Source organism: Ranitomeya variabilis, chromosome 8 (genome assembly GCF_051348905.1).
Source record: "Ranitomeya variabilis isolate aRanVar5 chromosome 8, aRanVar5.hap1, whole genome shotgun sequence".
Taxonomy (NCBI): domain Eukaryota; kingdom Metazoa; phylum Chordata; class Amphibia; order Anura; family Dendrobatidae; genus Ranitomeya; species Ranitomeya variabilis.
Window position 1 is genome coordinate 88,048,228 of NC_135239.1, and position 13,476 is coordinate 88,061,703.

A 13,476-nucleotide genomic window follows, 5' to 3' on the forward strand; every position below is an offset into this window, starting at 1 on the left:
CTCTAAAATGGTCCATTTGGTTCCTCTGCCCAAGTTGCCTTCTTCTTCTGAGTTGGTTCCTCTGTTTTTTCAGAATGTTGTCCGATTGCACGGTATTCCTGAGAATATTGTTTCTGACAGAGGTACCCAATTTGTGTCTAGATTTTGGCGGGCATTCTGTGCTAGGATGGGCATAGATTTGTCTTTTTCATCTGCTTTTCACCCTCAGACTAATGGCCAGACCGAGCGGACTAATCAGACCCTTGAGACATATCTGAGGTGTTTTGTCTCTGCTGACCAGGATGATTGGGTTGCTTTTTTGCCATTGGCAGAGTTCGCCCTCAATAATCGGGCCAGTTCTTCCACCTTGGTGTCCCCGTTTTTCTGTAATTCGGGGTTTCACCCTCGATTTTCCTCCGGTCAGGTGGAATCCTCGGATTGTCCTGGAGTGGATGCGGTGGTGGAGAGATTGCATCACATCTGGGGGCAGGTTATGGACAATTTGAAGTTGTCCCAGGAGAAGACTCAGCGTTTTGCCAACCGTCATCGTCGTGTTGGTTCTCGGCTTTGTGTTGGAGATTTAGTGTGGTTGTCTTCTCGTTTTGTCCCTATGAGGGTCTCTTCTCCTAAGTTTAAACCTCGGTTCATCGGCCCTTATAGAATATTGGAGATTCTTAATCCTGTTTCTTTCCGTTTGGACCTCCCTGCGTCCTTTTCCATTCATAACGTTTTTCATCGGTCGTTATTGCGCAGGTATGAGGTGCCTGTTGTACCTTCAGTTGAGCCTCCTGCTCCGGTGTTGGTTGAGGGTGAGTTGGAGTACGTTGTGGAGAAAATTTTGGACTCTCGTGTTTCCAGACGGAAACTCCAGTATCTGGTCAACTGGAAGGGTTACGGCCAGGAGGATAATTCTTGGGTCAATGCATCTGATGTTCATGCTTCTGATCTTGTTCGTGCCTTCCATAGGGCTCGTCCTGGTCGCCCTGGTGGATCTGGTGAGGGTTCGGTGCCCCCTCCTTGAGGGGGGGGTACTGTTGTGAATTTGGATTCTGGGCTCCCCCGGTGGCCGCTTGTGGAATTGGACTTGTCATCCTCTTTCCTGTTTCACCTGGTTCCATCAGTAGTGGGTGTCGCTATTTAAGCTCATTTCTCTGGTGGTTTCTTGCCGGTCAACAATGTTATCTGATGCCTCTCAGTGCTTGTTCCTGCTTCTAGACAACTACTAGTTAAGTTGGACTTTTGTCCATGTTTTGTTTTGCCTATTTGTTCCAGTTCACAGCTGAAGTTTTGTTTCTGTGTCTGGAAAGCTCTCGTTGATCAGGGATTGCTACTCTGGCGTTATGAGTTAATGCCAGAGTTTAAGGTAATCTCTGGATGGTGTTTTGTTAGTGTTTTTCTGCTGACCATGAAAGTATACTATCTGTCTTCTGCTATCTAGTAAGCGGACCTCAAATTTGCTAAGACTATTTTCCTGCTGCGTTTGTTGTTTCATCTGAACTCACCGTCATTATATGTGGGGGGCTACTGTCTTCTTTGGAATATTTCTCTAGAGGTGAGCCAGGTCTTATATTTCCCTCTGCTAGCTATTTAGGTCTTAGGCCAGAGCTGGGCATCTAGCGATAAATAGGAAATGCTACCTGGCTATTTCTAGTTGCGCGGCAGGCTTAGTTCATGGTCAGTATAGTTCCATCTTCCGAGAGCTTGTCCCTCTATAGGCTTGCTATGATCTCTGCCTGCAGAGATCATGACACAAACCCTCAGCAGCCAGAACCACTGGACCCTCAGCATCCAGCACCGGACTCTCAACAGCCAGTACCGGACCCTGAGCATCTAGTACCAGACCCTTAGCAGTCAGTACCGGACCCTCAGCAGCCAGTACCGAACCCAGAGCATCTAGTACCAGACCCTGAGCAGCCAGTACCGGACCCTCAGCAGTTAGTACCGGAGCCTCAGCGGTCAGAGAATCTAGTACCGGACCCTCGGCGGTCAGTACCGGACCCTCAGCAGTCAGTACCGGACCCTGAGAATCTAGTACTGTACCCCCAGCAGTTAGTACTGGACCCTCAGAAGTCTGTAACGGACCCTCAGAAGTCAGTACCGAACCCAGAGCATCTAGTAATGGACCTTTCAGGAGCCAGTACCGGGACCCGGAGCATCTAGTACCAGACCCTGAGCAGCCACTACCGGACCCTCAGCATCTATTGCTGGACCCTGAGTAATCTTTACCGGACCCTCAGCAGTCAGTACCAGACCCTGAGCATCTAGTACCGGACCCCCCAGCAGTTAGTACTGGACCCTCAGAAGTCTGTACCGGACCCTCAGCAGTCAGTACCGGACCCTGAGCATCCAGTACCGGACCCCCAGAAGTTAGTACTGGACCCTCAGAAGTCTGTACCGGACCCTGAGCATCTAGTACCAGACCCTCAGCAGCCAGTACCGGACCCTCACAGCAGCCAGTACCGGACCCTCAGTAGTCTGTACCGGACCCTCAGCAATCAGTATCGGACCCTGAGCATCTAGTATCAGACCCTCAGCAGCCAGTATCGGACCCTCACAGCAGCCAGTACCAGACCCTCAGCATCTATTGCCAGACCCTCAGCAGCCAGTACCGAACCCTCGGCAGCCAGTACCAGACCCTCAGTAGTCTGTACCGGACCCTCAGCAGTCAGTACCGGACCCTGAGCATCTAGTATCGGACCCTCAGCAGCCAGTACCGGACCTGGAGCATCCAGTACCGGACCATCAGTAGTCTGTACCGGACCCTCAGCAGTCAGTACCGGACCCTGAGCATCTAGTACCGGACCCTCAGCATCTAGTGCTGGACCCTCAGCAGCCAGTACCGGACCCTCAGCATCTAGTGCCGTACCCCCAGCATCTATTGCTGGACCCTCAGCAGTTAGTACTGGACGCCGAGAATCTAGTACCGGACCCTCAGTGGCCAGTACTGGACTCTTAGCAGCCAGTACCGGACCCTCGGCAGCCAGTACCAGACCCCGAGCATCTAGTACCGAACCCTCATGAGCCAGTACTGGACCCTTGGCAGAAAGTACCGGAAACCAAGAATCTAGTACCGGACCCTCAGCGGTCTGTACCCAACCCTGAGCAGCCAGAACCGGACCCTTGGCAGCCAGTACCGGACCCTGAGCATCTAGTATCGGACCCTCAGCAGCCAGTACCGGACCTGGAGCATCCAGTATCGGACCATCAGTAGTCTGTACCGGACCTTCAGCAGTCGGTACCGGACCCTGAGCATCTAGTACCGGACCCTCATCATCTAGTGTTGGACCCTCAGCAGCCAGTACCGGACCCTCAGCATCTAGTGCCGTACCCCCAGCAACTATTGCTGGACCCTCAGCAGTTAGTACCGGACCCTCAGTGGCCAGTACTGGACCCTTAGCAGCCAGTACCGGACCCTCGGCAGCCAGTACCAGACCCCGAGCATCTAGTACCGAACCCTCAGCAGCCAGTACCGGACCCTTGGCAGAAAGTAGCGGACCCCAAGAATCTAGTACTGGACCCTCAGCGGTCTGTACCCGACCCTGAGCAGCCAGAACCGGACCCTGAGCATCTAGTGCTAGACCCTCAGCAGCCAGTAGCGGACCCTTGGCAGCCAGTACCGGACCCCAAGAATCTAGTACCAGCCCCTCAGTGGTCAGTACCCAACCCTGGGCAGCCTACTCCAGATCCTCAGCAGCCACTACTGGACCCTCGGCAGCCAGTACCAGACCCTGAGCATCTAGTACTGGACCCTGAGCCTCTAGTACCAGACCCTCAGCAACCAGTATCGGACCCTCAGCATCTATTGCCAGACCCTCAGCAGCCAGTACCGAACCCTCGGCACCCAGTACCAGACCCTCAGTAGTCTGCACCGGACCCTCAGCAGTCAGTACCGGACCCTGAGCATCTAGTATCGGACCCTCAGCAGCCAGTACCGGACCTGGAGCATCCAGTACCGGACCATCAGTAGTCTGTACCGGACCATCAGTAGTCTGTACCGGACCCTCAGCAGCCAGTACCGGACCCTCAGCATCTAGTGCTGGACCCTCAGCAGCCAGTACCGGACCCTCGGCAGCCAGTACCAGACCCTGAGCATCTAGTACTGGACCCTGAGCCTCTAGTACCGGACCCTCAGCAGTTAGTACTGGACCCTCAGTAGTCAGCACTGGACCCTGAGCATCTAGTACGGGACCTTCAGCGGTCAGTACCAGACCCTCAGCCTGCGGTCACATGACAGCTCTGCCCCCACATCCCATCATGTGCACCACACCTTCTCAGGCAGAGCCGCGGACAGCACTGCCCGGGGTCCTCACACTGCGGCTTGTGATTGGTTACCGGCGGATCCGCTTGACAACCGCAGAGAAAAGAGGGAGACGCAGAGACAGGGTGGTGGTGCGGCCCGGGCACCGGGGAACAGCGGGGAGCGCCTTCTGCACCGGAGCTGGTACTGACACCGGGACTAACGGGGCTCACAGAGGCGACACAGCCGGCCGGGACTCTGGGACACCGGACCGGGAGACGGGAACACCAGGTAGTCAGGTACCAGGGAAGGGAGGGAGGCTGCGTCCATGGCATCTCATACATCACTGAGCTCACAGGCTCCATCGCGGGGAGATGCTGGTGTCATGTGCCGGCGTCTGTCTGCCATCATCCTGCCGGCACACTCCGGGGGTGTCCGATCACAAGAGGGATCACAGATCTGTCCAAATAGATGGTGTCCTGGTCTGTCAGATCACATTGGCTGCTGTGCTATAGATCTATGTGAGATCACTGCTGAGCTCTGTGATCTGCTGCTATGCAATAGATCTGTATGAGGAGCTCACATTGGTGAAGTGTATTGTCCACCGATATGTGTGAGGTCTGTGTCTGCTGATCTGTCAGATCACATTGGTAGAGCGGGATCTGCTGCTGTGCTATAGATCTATGCGAGATCACATTGGTGGAGCGGGATCTGCTGCTGTGCTATAGATCTGTGCGAGATCACATTGGTAGAGCGGGATCTGCTCCTGTGCTATAGATCTATGCGAGATCACATTGGTAGAGCGGGATCTGCTGCTGTGCTATAGATCTATGCGAGATCACATTGGTAGAGCGGGATCTGCTGCTGTGCTATAGATCTATGCAAGATCACATTGGTAGAGCGGGATCTGCTGCTGTGCTATAGATCTATGCAAGATCACATTGGTAGAGCGGGATCTGCTGCTGTGCTATAGATCTATGCAAGATCACATTGGTAGAGTGGGATCTGCTGCGCTATAGATCTGTGTGAGATCACACTGGTAGAGCGGGATCTGCTGCTGTGCTATAGATCTGCGTGAGATCACATTGGTAGAGCGGGATCTGCTGCTGTGCTATAGATCTATGCGAGATCACATTGGTGGAGCGGGATCTGCTGCTGTGCTATAGATCTGTGCGAGATCACATTGGTAGAGCGGGATCTGCTCCTGTGCTATAGATCTATGCGAGATCACATTGGTAGAGCGGGATCTGCTGCTGTGCTATAGATCTATGCGAGATCACATTGGTAGAGCGGGATCTGCTGCTGTGCTATAGATCTATGCAAGATCACATTGGTAGAGCGGGATCTGCTGCTGTGCTATAGATCTATGCAAGATCACATTGGTAGAGCGGGATCTGCTGCTGTGCTATAGATCTATGCAAGATCACATTGGTAGAGTGGGATCTGCTGCGCTATAGATCTGTGCGAGATCACACTGGTAGAGCGAGATCTGCTGTGTTATAGATCTGTGCGAGATCACACTGGTAGAGCGGGATCTGCTGCTGTGCTATAGATCTGTGTGAGATCACACTGGTAGAGCGGGATCTGCTGCTGTGCTATAGATCTGCTGCTGTGCTATAGATCTGCGTGAGATCACACTGTTAGAACGGGATCTGCTGCTGTGCTATAGATCTGCTTGAGATCACACTGGTAGAGCGGGATCTGCTGCTGTGCTATAGATCTGCGTGAGATCACACTGGTAGAGCGGGATCTGCTGCTGTGCTATAGATCTGCGTGAGATCACACTGGTAGAGCAGGATCTGCTGCTTTGCTATAGATCTGTGTGAGATCACACTGGTAGAGCGGGATCTGCTGCTGTGCTATAGATCTGTGAGATCACACTGGTAGAGCGGGATCTGCTGCTGTGCTATAGATCTGCGTGAGATCACATTGGTAGAGCGGGATCTGCTGCTGTGCTATTGATCTGCGTGAGATCACATTGGTAGAGTGGGATCTGCTGCTGTGCTATAGATCTGTGTGAGATCACATTTTGTATTATCCGCTGATCTGTGTGATCTCCGGCCTTTTCTGGGTACAGAATAAAAGGGATTTTTACATTTCCAAGAAAAATGAGAATTTGTATTAGTTATTATCTCTCCTGATCTGTCAGATCGGAGAATAATTCTCATCTGATCATCAGCCGTACAAAAATGTCACCGAGGACGACGACTCTCACTGAGCTCTGCTTCATCTGCACCATGTGTATGGGCCAGGCTGTGCTGGGCTGGAGCTGCTGGGAAATACGCTGTCATCCACTGCACTATATACAGTATACAGGTTCGGAGTCTGGTACACTGCACTGTATACAGTATACAGGTACGGAGGCCGATACCCTGCACTGTATACAGGTACGGAGGCCGATACCCTGCACTGTATACAGTATACAGGTACGGAGGCCGATACCCTGCACTATATACAGTATACAGGTACGAAGGCCGATACCCTGCACTATATACAGTATACAGGTACGGAGGCCGATACCCTGCACTATATACAGTATACAGGTACGGAGGCTGATACCCTGCACTATATACAGTATACAGGTACGGAGGCTGGTACACTGCACTGTATACAGATACGGAGGCTGGTACACTGCACTGTATACAGATACGGAGGCTGGTACACTGCACTGTATACAGGTACGGAGGCTGATACCCTGCACTATATACAGTATACAGGTACGGAGGCCGAGACACTGCACTGTATACAGGTACGGAGGCTGATACCCTGCACTATATACAGTATACAGGTACGGAGGCCGAGACACTGCACTGTATACAGGTACGGAGGCTGATACCCTGCACTATATACAGTATACAGGTACGGAGGCCGAGACACTGCACTGTATACAGATACGGAGGCTGGTACACTGCACTGTATACAGGTACGGAGGCTGATACCCTGCACTATATACAGTATACAGGTACGGAGGCCGAGACACTGCACTGTATACAGGTACGGAGGCTGATACCCTGCGCTGTATACAGTATACAGGTACGGAGGCCGATACCCTGCGCTGTATACAGTATACAGGTACGGAGGCCGATACCCTGCGCTGTATACAGTATACAGGTACGGAGGCCGATACCCTGCGCTGTATACAGTATACAGGTACGGAGGCCGATACCCTGCGCTGTATACAGTATACAGGTACGGAGGCCGATACCCTGCGCTGTATACAGTATACAGGTACGGAGGCCGATACCCTGCGCTGTATACAGTATACAGGTACGGAGGCCGATACCCTGCGCTGTATACAGTATACAGGTACGGAGGCCGGTACCCTGCGCTGTATACAGTATACAGGTACGGAGGCCGGTGCACTGTAGTTATTGGTACCATTACAGTATACAGTCTTGCTTAAAGGAGTTTTTCCATGAAGAAAGATAATTTTAATGAATTGATCTTGGAATAATAATTTCCACAGTTGGATGTGTTTAAATAAAATGTCCCTGTGCTGAGGTAATCTTATAAATGTCACCTGCTGTGTACTGTGTAATGGCCGTGTCTGACCGTACAGGGACATGGTCTGATCATACCACAGCTCCTGGGCAGGGGGGGAAGCAAAGATTATACAGACTGGACAGCAGGGGATCACAGCTGATTTTTTTCTTTGAGGTAAAACATTTTTAAAACACAGGCAGTGAGATGTTTTACCTCACAGAATCCGCTCTGATCCCGTGCTGTCCTGTCTTTTATACTTTTTTTTACTTCCTCCCCGCCCAGGAGCTGTGGTATGATCAGACCATGTCTCTGTACGGTCAGACATTACACAGTACACAGCAGGGGACATTTATAAGATTAGCTCAGCACAGGGACATTTAAAAAACAAAAACAAAAAAAAACATCCAAATGTGGAAATTATTATTCCAATATCTATTGATTTTAAAGTTTGTTTGTTTATGGGAAAGCTACTTTAAGGCCGGCTTCACACTACTGTAGAATACAGACGAGTGCTGGGCGAGAAAACCTCACATAGCACTCGGACCGGTGTTAATCTATGGGGCAGCTCACATCACCTTATTTTTTCTCAGGCGTATTTGACGAGCGTGTAAAATTGCAGCATGCTGTGATTGTACGTGTATATCGTGCAACACTCACCAATGCAAGCCTATAGGTGAAAGAAAATCTTGGACACCACATGGACCACCCGTCTAGCTTGCAACAAATACGCAACCATTTTCCTCATTTCAGCCCATTGAGCCATTAAATTGAATGGGGAAAAGCAGTGAGAAATGTAAAGCCATACGCATGTCATACAGATATATAGGTGTGATAAAATCGCATTGCAGACGCATTACACACGGATGACCATACGGAGAACACTTGTGCGACTCTCGGCAGGGAGACTCGGACCAAGTGTTCATACGTTGAGTGTGACCCCGGCCTAATGCTCCTAGTCCAGTCGTAGTAATGCGATTCCTTCTATAGATTGTCGGGTCTCTCAGAACCTTTAGTTACTGTTCACACATGAAGCTCCGTTATGTGTACACCCGACTGCTTAGAATATGGGGCCCTGGGCATTAATGTGGCAATCAGTGACTGCCCACACATAACCTGCTACTCTTTATTAACCCATGACATTTCTGTCACTTTTGTCTGTGCTCATTAGTGGTGATGCCGGTGTGATGAGATGACCCCCTCTGTGCCCATTAGTGGTGATGCCGGTGTGATGAGATGACCCCCTCTGTGCCCATTAGTGGTGATGCCGGTGTGATGAGATGACCCCATCCGTCCCCATTAGTGGTGATGCCGGTGTGATGAGATGACCTCTGGGCCATTAGTGGTGATGCCGGTGTGATGAGATGACCCCCTCTGTGCCCATTAGTGGTGATGCCGGTGTGATGAGATGACCCCCTCTGTGCCCATTAGTGGTGATGCCGGTGTGATGAGATGACCCCATCCGTCCCCATTAGTGGTGATGCCGGTGTGATGAGATGACCCCATCTGTCCCCATTAGTGGTGATGCCGGTGTGATGAGATGACCTCCTCTGGGCCATTAGTGGTGATGCCGGTGTGATGAGATGACCTCCTCTGGGCCATTGGTGGTGATGCCGGTGTGATGAGATGACCTCCTCTGGGCCATTGGTGGTGATGCCGGTGTGATGAGATGACCTCCTCTGGGCCATTGGTGGTGATGGCGGTGTGAGGAGATGACCTCTGCTGGGCCATTAGTGGTGATGCTGGTGTGAGGAGATGACCTCCTCTGTGCCGATGCCTCTTCACCACCTGATCTCTTCTCCTGTGCCGTGTAGTCAGGTCCTGGCTTCTCCTGTAATCTCACATCTTTATCTTTGCTCCTTTTTGCTGCTCCATTTCCCTGTTGCCCATCAGGGAGTGACCCCGCTGCCAAATAGTGAGCTGCTGTTAATATATTCGATGAGGTGGGAGGTCTGCCTGCCAGATAGTGATCACACCCTCACAGTGAGAGTAGTGGGGAGCGGCAGCTGGGAGAGCTATCCCACCCACTCTGGCTTGGAAACCATACAGACAGAATGTCATTTCCTTTGTTGCTTGTGGCTCATTTCAGAGCTGCTCTCGTATTGACTTTTAATTATTTCACACCCAGAGTATTGGGAAGGGGATTCCTATCCAGATGGGAGAGCCAGACTGTTCAATTATTCATGGTGCGATGTGCAAATGAGCCCCCCTGTGCCAGCGAGCGGGCAGCCTCACAGATCTGTGCCCTGGGCATGAACGCAGAGCCCATCTCCTCTCTGGTGGCAGCAGCTATTACAGGTTATGGGGAAGGGGCATAAGGGTATACCGGCTGCCTACAGGGCACATGCTAGAAAAGCAGAGAGCAAGAGACCACCCGTGTGAGACTACAGACAGCTGATGGGGGCTCATTCATATCAGTGGGAATGGAAAGGAATGAGTCCTTCTCATTAGTGAGGAAGGTAGCCGATTGCTTGATACTGTCCATTACCAAAGATCAGAGGGGTTCTCAGGGATTAAATGAAACGGCTGATGGCAAGAAATGTGAAAAATGAATACGGAAGTACGATTCACCTGGTAAAGCCGTCCTGTGGCATCATCGTAAAGTATTATCGGCAGGGACTATGGATTATCGGATGCATGGATGCCTCCGGACTTGTATAGACCATGATGCTGATTGGCAGGGTCTTAGATGTTGGATCCCCACCAGTCATACATAAGAGTTTGTTCACTTTTTTCTTTCTTTTTTTTTTTTTTTTTGCTGCAGCAAAAACCTGATTTCTTGGCAGTATAAGGCTATGTGTGCACATTGCGGAAATTTCTGCAAGCAAATACTGAAAGTTTCTGCATCTCTTGGCTGGAAAAACGCTGTGGAAATAATGTGCATTTTTGCCGCATTTTTATATTGTTTTTTTGTACAGCAATGGAGGCTTTTTTTGAGTTAAAGATTTTTAAAAATAGTTTTGTGATGTAATTTCTTGGTTCAACACCACCTTTTTCATGCTGATGCAATAGCATCAGGGTAATGGGACTAAAGGCCCCGTCTCACATAGCGAGATCGCTAGCGAGATCGCTGCTGAGTCACAAGTTTTGTGACGCAACAGCGACCTCCATAGCGATCTCGCTATGTGTGACACGTACCAGCGATCAGGCCCCTGCTGCGAGATCGCTGGTCGTGTCGGAATGGCCTGGACCTTTTTTTGGTCGTTGAGGCCCCGCTGACATCGCTGAATCGGTGTGTGTGACACCGATCCAGCGATGTCTTCACTGGTAACCAGGGTAAACATCGGGTTACTAAGCGCAGGGCCGCGCTTAGTAACCCGATGTTTACCCTGGTTACCAGCGTAAATGTGAAAAAAAACAAACAATACATACTCGCCTTCTGATGTCCGTCAGGTCCCTCGCCGTCTGCTTCCTGCTCTCACTGACTCCCGGCCGTACAGTGAGAAGTGAGAGCACAGCAGTGACGTCACCGCTGCGCTCTGCTCTCACTGTACGGCGGCTCAGTCAGAGCAGGAAGCAGACGGCGAGGGACCTGGACACCGAAAGGCGAGTATGTACTGTTTGTTTTTTTTTACATTTACGCTGGTAACCAGGGTAAACATCGGGTTACTAAGCGCGGCCCTGCGCTTAGTAACCCGATGTTTACCCTGGTTACCAGTGAAGACATCGCTGGATCGGTGTCACACACACCGATTCAGCGATGTCAGCGGGGCCTCAACGACCAAAAAAAGGTCCAGGCCATTCCGACACGACCAGCGATCTCGCAGCAGGGGCCTGATCGCTGGTACGTGTCACACATAGCGAGATCGCTATGGAGGTCGCTGTTGCGTCACAAAACTTGTGACTCAGCAGCGATCTCGCTAGCGATCTCGCTATGTGAGACGGGGCCTAAAGGTACCGTCACATTAAGCGACGCTGCAGCGATAGCGACAGCGATGCCGATCGCTGCAGCGTCGCTGTTTGGTCGCTGGAGAGCTGTCACACAGACCGCTCTCCAGCAACCAACGATGCCGAGGTCCCCGGGTAACCAGGGTAAGCATCGGGTTGCTAAGCGCAGGGCCGCGCTTAGTAACCCGATGTTTACCCTGGTTACCAGCGTAAAAGTTAAAAAAACAAACAGCACATACTCACCAGCGCGTCCCCCAGCCTCTGCTTCCTGACACTGACTGAGCTCCGGCCCTAACAGCACAGCGGTGACGTCACCGCTGTGCTTTCACTTTCAGTTTAGGGCCGGCGCTCAGTAAGTGTCAGGAAGCAGAGGCTGGGGGACGCGCTGGTGAGTATGTGCTGTTTGTTTTTTTAACTTTTACGCTGGTAACCAGGGTAAACATCGGGTTACTAAGCGCGGCCCTGCGCTTAGTAACCCGATGTTTACCCTGGTTACCAGTGTAAAATATCGCTGGTATCCTTGCTTTTGCTGTCAAACACAGCGATACACGGCGACCTAGCGACCAAATAAAGTGCAGACCTTCTAGCAGCGACCAGCAATTTCACAGCGGGATCCAGATCGCTGCTGCGTGTCAAATACAGCGATATCGCTATCCAGGTCGCTGCAACGTCACGGATCGCTGGCGATATCGCCTAGTGTGACGGTACCGGGCTTGGTGTCAGCAGCTGTCATTGACACCTAGCTCTAGGCTTAGTAATGAAAAGGTGTCAGCCCAACACCCTTATCACTAAACCAATGAGTAAACACACACACATTGTCACCAGCCTATCTAGGAGCATTAACCCCTTTCTGCCATATGACCTACTATCCTGTCGAAGTGACCTGGGACTTAATTCCCAGGGACGGGATAGTGGGTCATAGGCGATCGGCCGCGCTCACGGGGGGAGTGCGGCCGATCGCCGCCGGGTGTCAGCTGATTATTACAGCTGACATCCGGCACTATGTGCCAGGAGCGGTCACGGACCGCCCCTAGCACATTAACCCCCGAAACACTGCGATCAAACATGATCGCAGAGTTCCGGCGGCATAGGGAAACATTGCGCCTGCAGCACTGCCTGTCAGATCGCTGATCCGACACAGTGCTTTGCAATGAGTCAGATCAGCGATATGTCACTATACAACCATGTCCCACCCTGGGACAAAGTAAAAAAAAGTAAAAAAAATATATATATATATATATATATTCCTAAATAAAGAAAAAAAAATTGTTCCAATAAATACATTTCTTTATCTAAATAAAAAAAACAAACAAAGTACACATATTTAGTATTGCCGCGTCCGTAACGACCAGACGCAGACCAGACGTAGGACCCGTCTTTGATGCGAAACGGCCGTCGTCCTTCCCTGCATTCATCCTGCACCTTCCTGTCCCGTGAACTTTGTCCACAGATCCACAATGGTTTAATAAAGGACTTCGTTGAAACAGCTCATGGGTGAGCTCTGCATCTTTTCTGCTTTTGCACATTTTTTAGACGGATGTTTTTCCTTCATGCTGTGCACCTATGCCCAGAGCTTATATACCGCTGTTCTTAAAGTGCCGGCCATCCAGAGCGACTGGTGTTAAAGTTGCATGACCTTGGTGCCATTCATTTATTTTTTTTTTTGTGTGGAATTTATCTGTAAGGCTGTGTTACCACGGTCAGGAAACGCTGAGTGTTTGACGCTGCATAGAGCCGCAGCGTCAAACATGCAGCGTCCAGATGTTACAGCATAGTGGAGGGGATTTCATGAAATCCCGTCTCCACAATGCGTTAAGACGCCTGCGGCAGACCCGCGTAAACGGACATGTGGCTCGTCTTTTCAGAACGCAGGATGTCTGTTTACAATGCGG

The 13,476-nt window shown here is 51.1% G+C and overlaps 1 protein-coding gene across 3 annotated transcripts in view; it reads left to right on the forward strand.

The window, feature by feature from the left end:
- Positions 1-4,277: 4,277 nt before the first annotated feature.
- Positions 4,278-13,476, forward strand: part of WDR47 (WD repeat domain 47) — a 71,799-nt gene continuing 62,600 nt past the window's right edge. The window contains exon 1 of one of the 3 annotated variants that reach the window (XM_077276065.1): positions 4,278-4,515. The gene's annotated coding sequence lies outside the window, so the exon portion shown is untranslated. The remainder of the gene's footprint in view (positions 4,516-13,476) is intronic. The other 2 variants (XM_077276066.1, XM_077276064.1) reach the window with 2 other exon arrangements.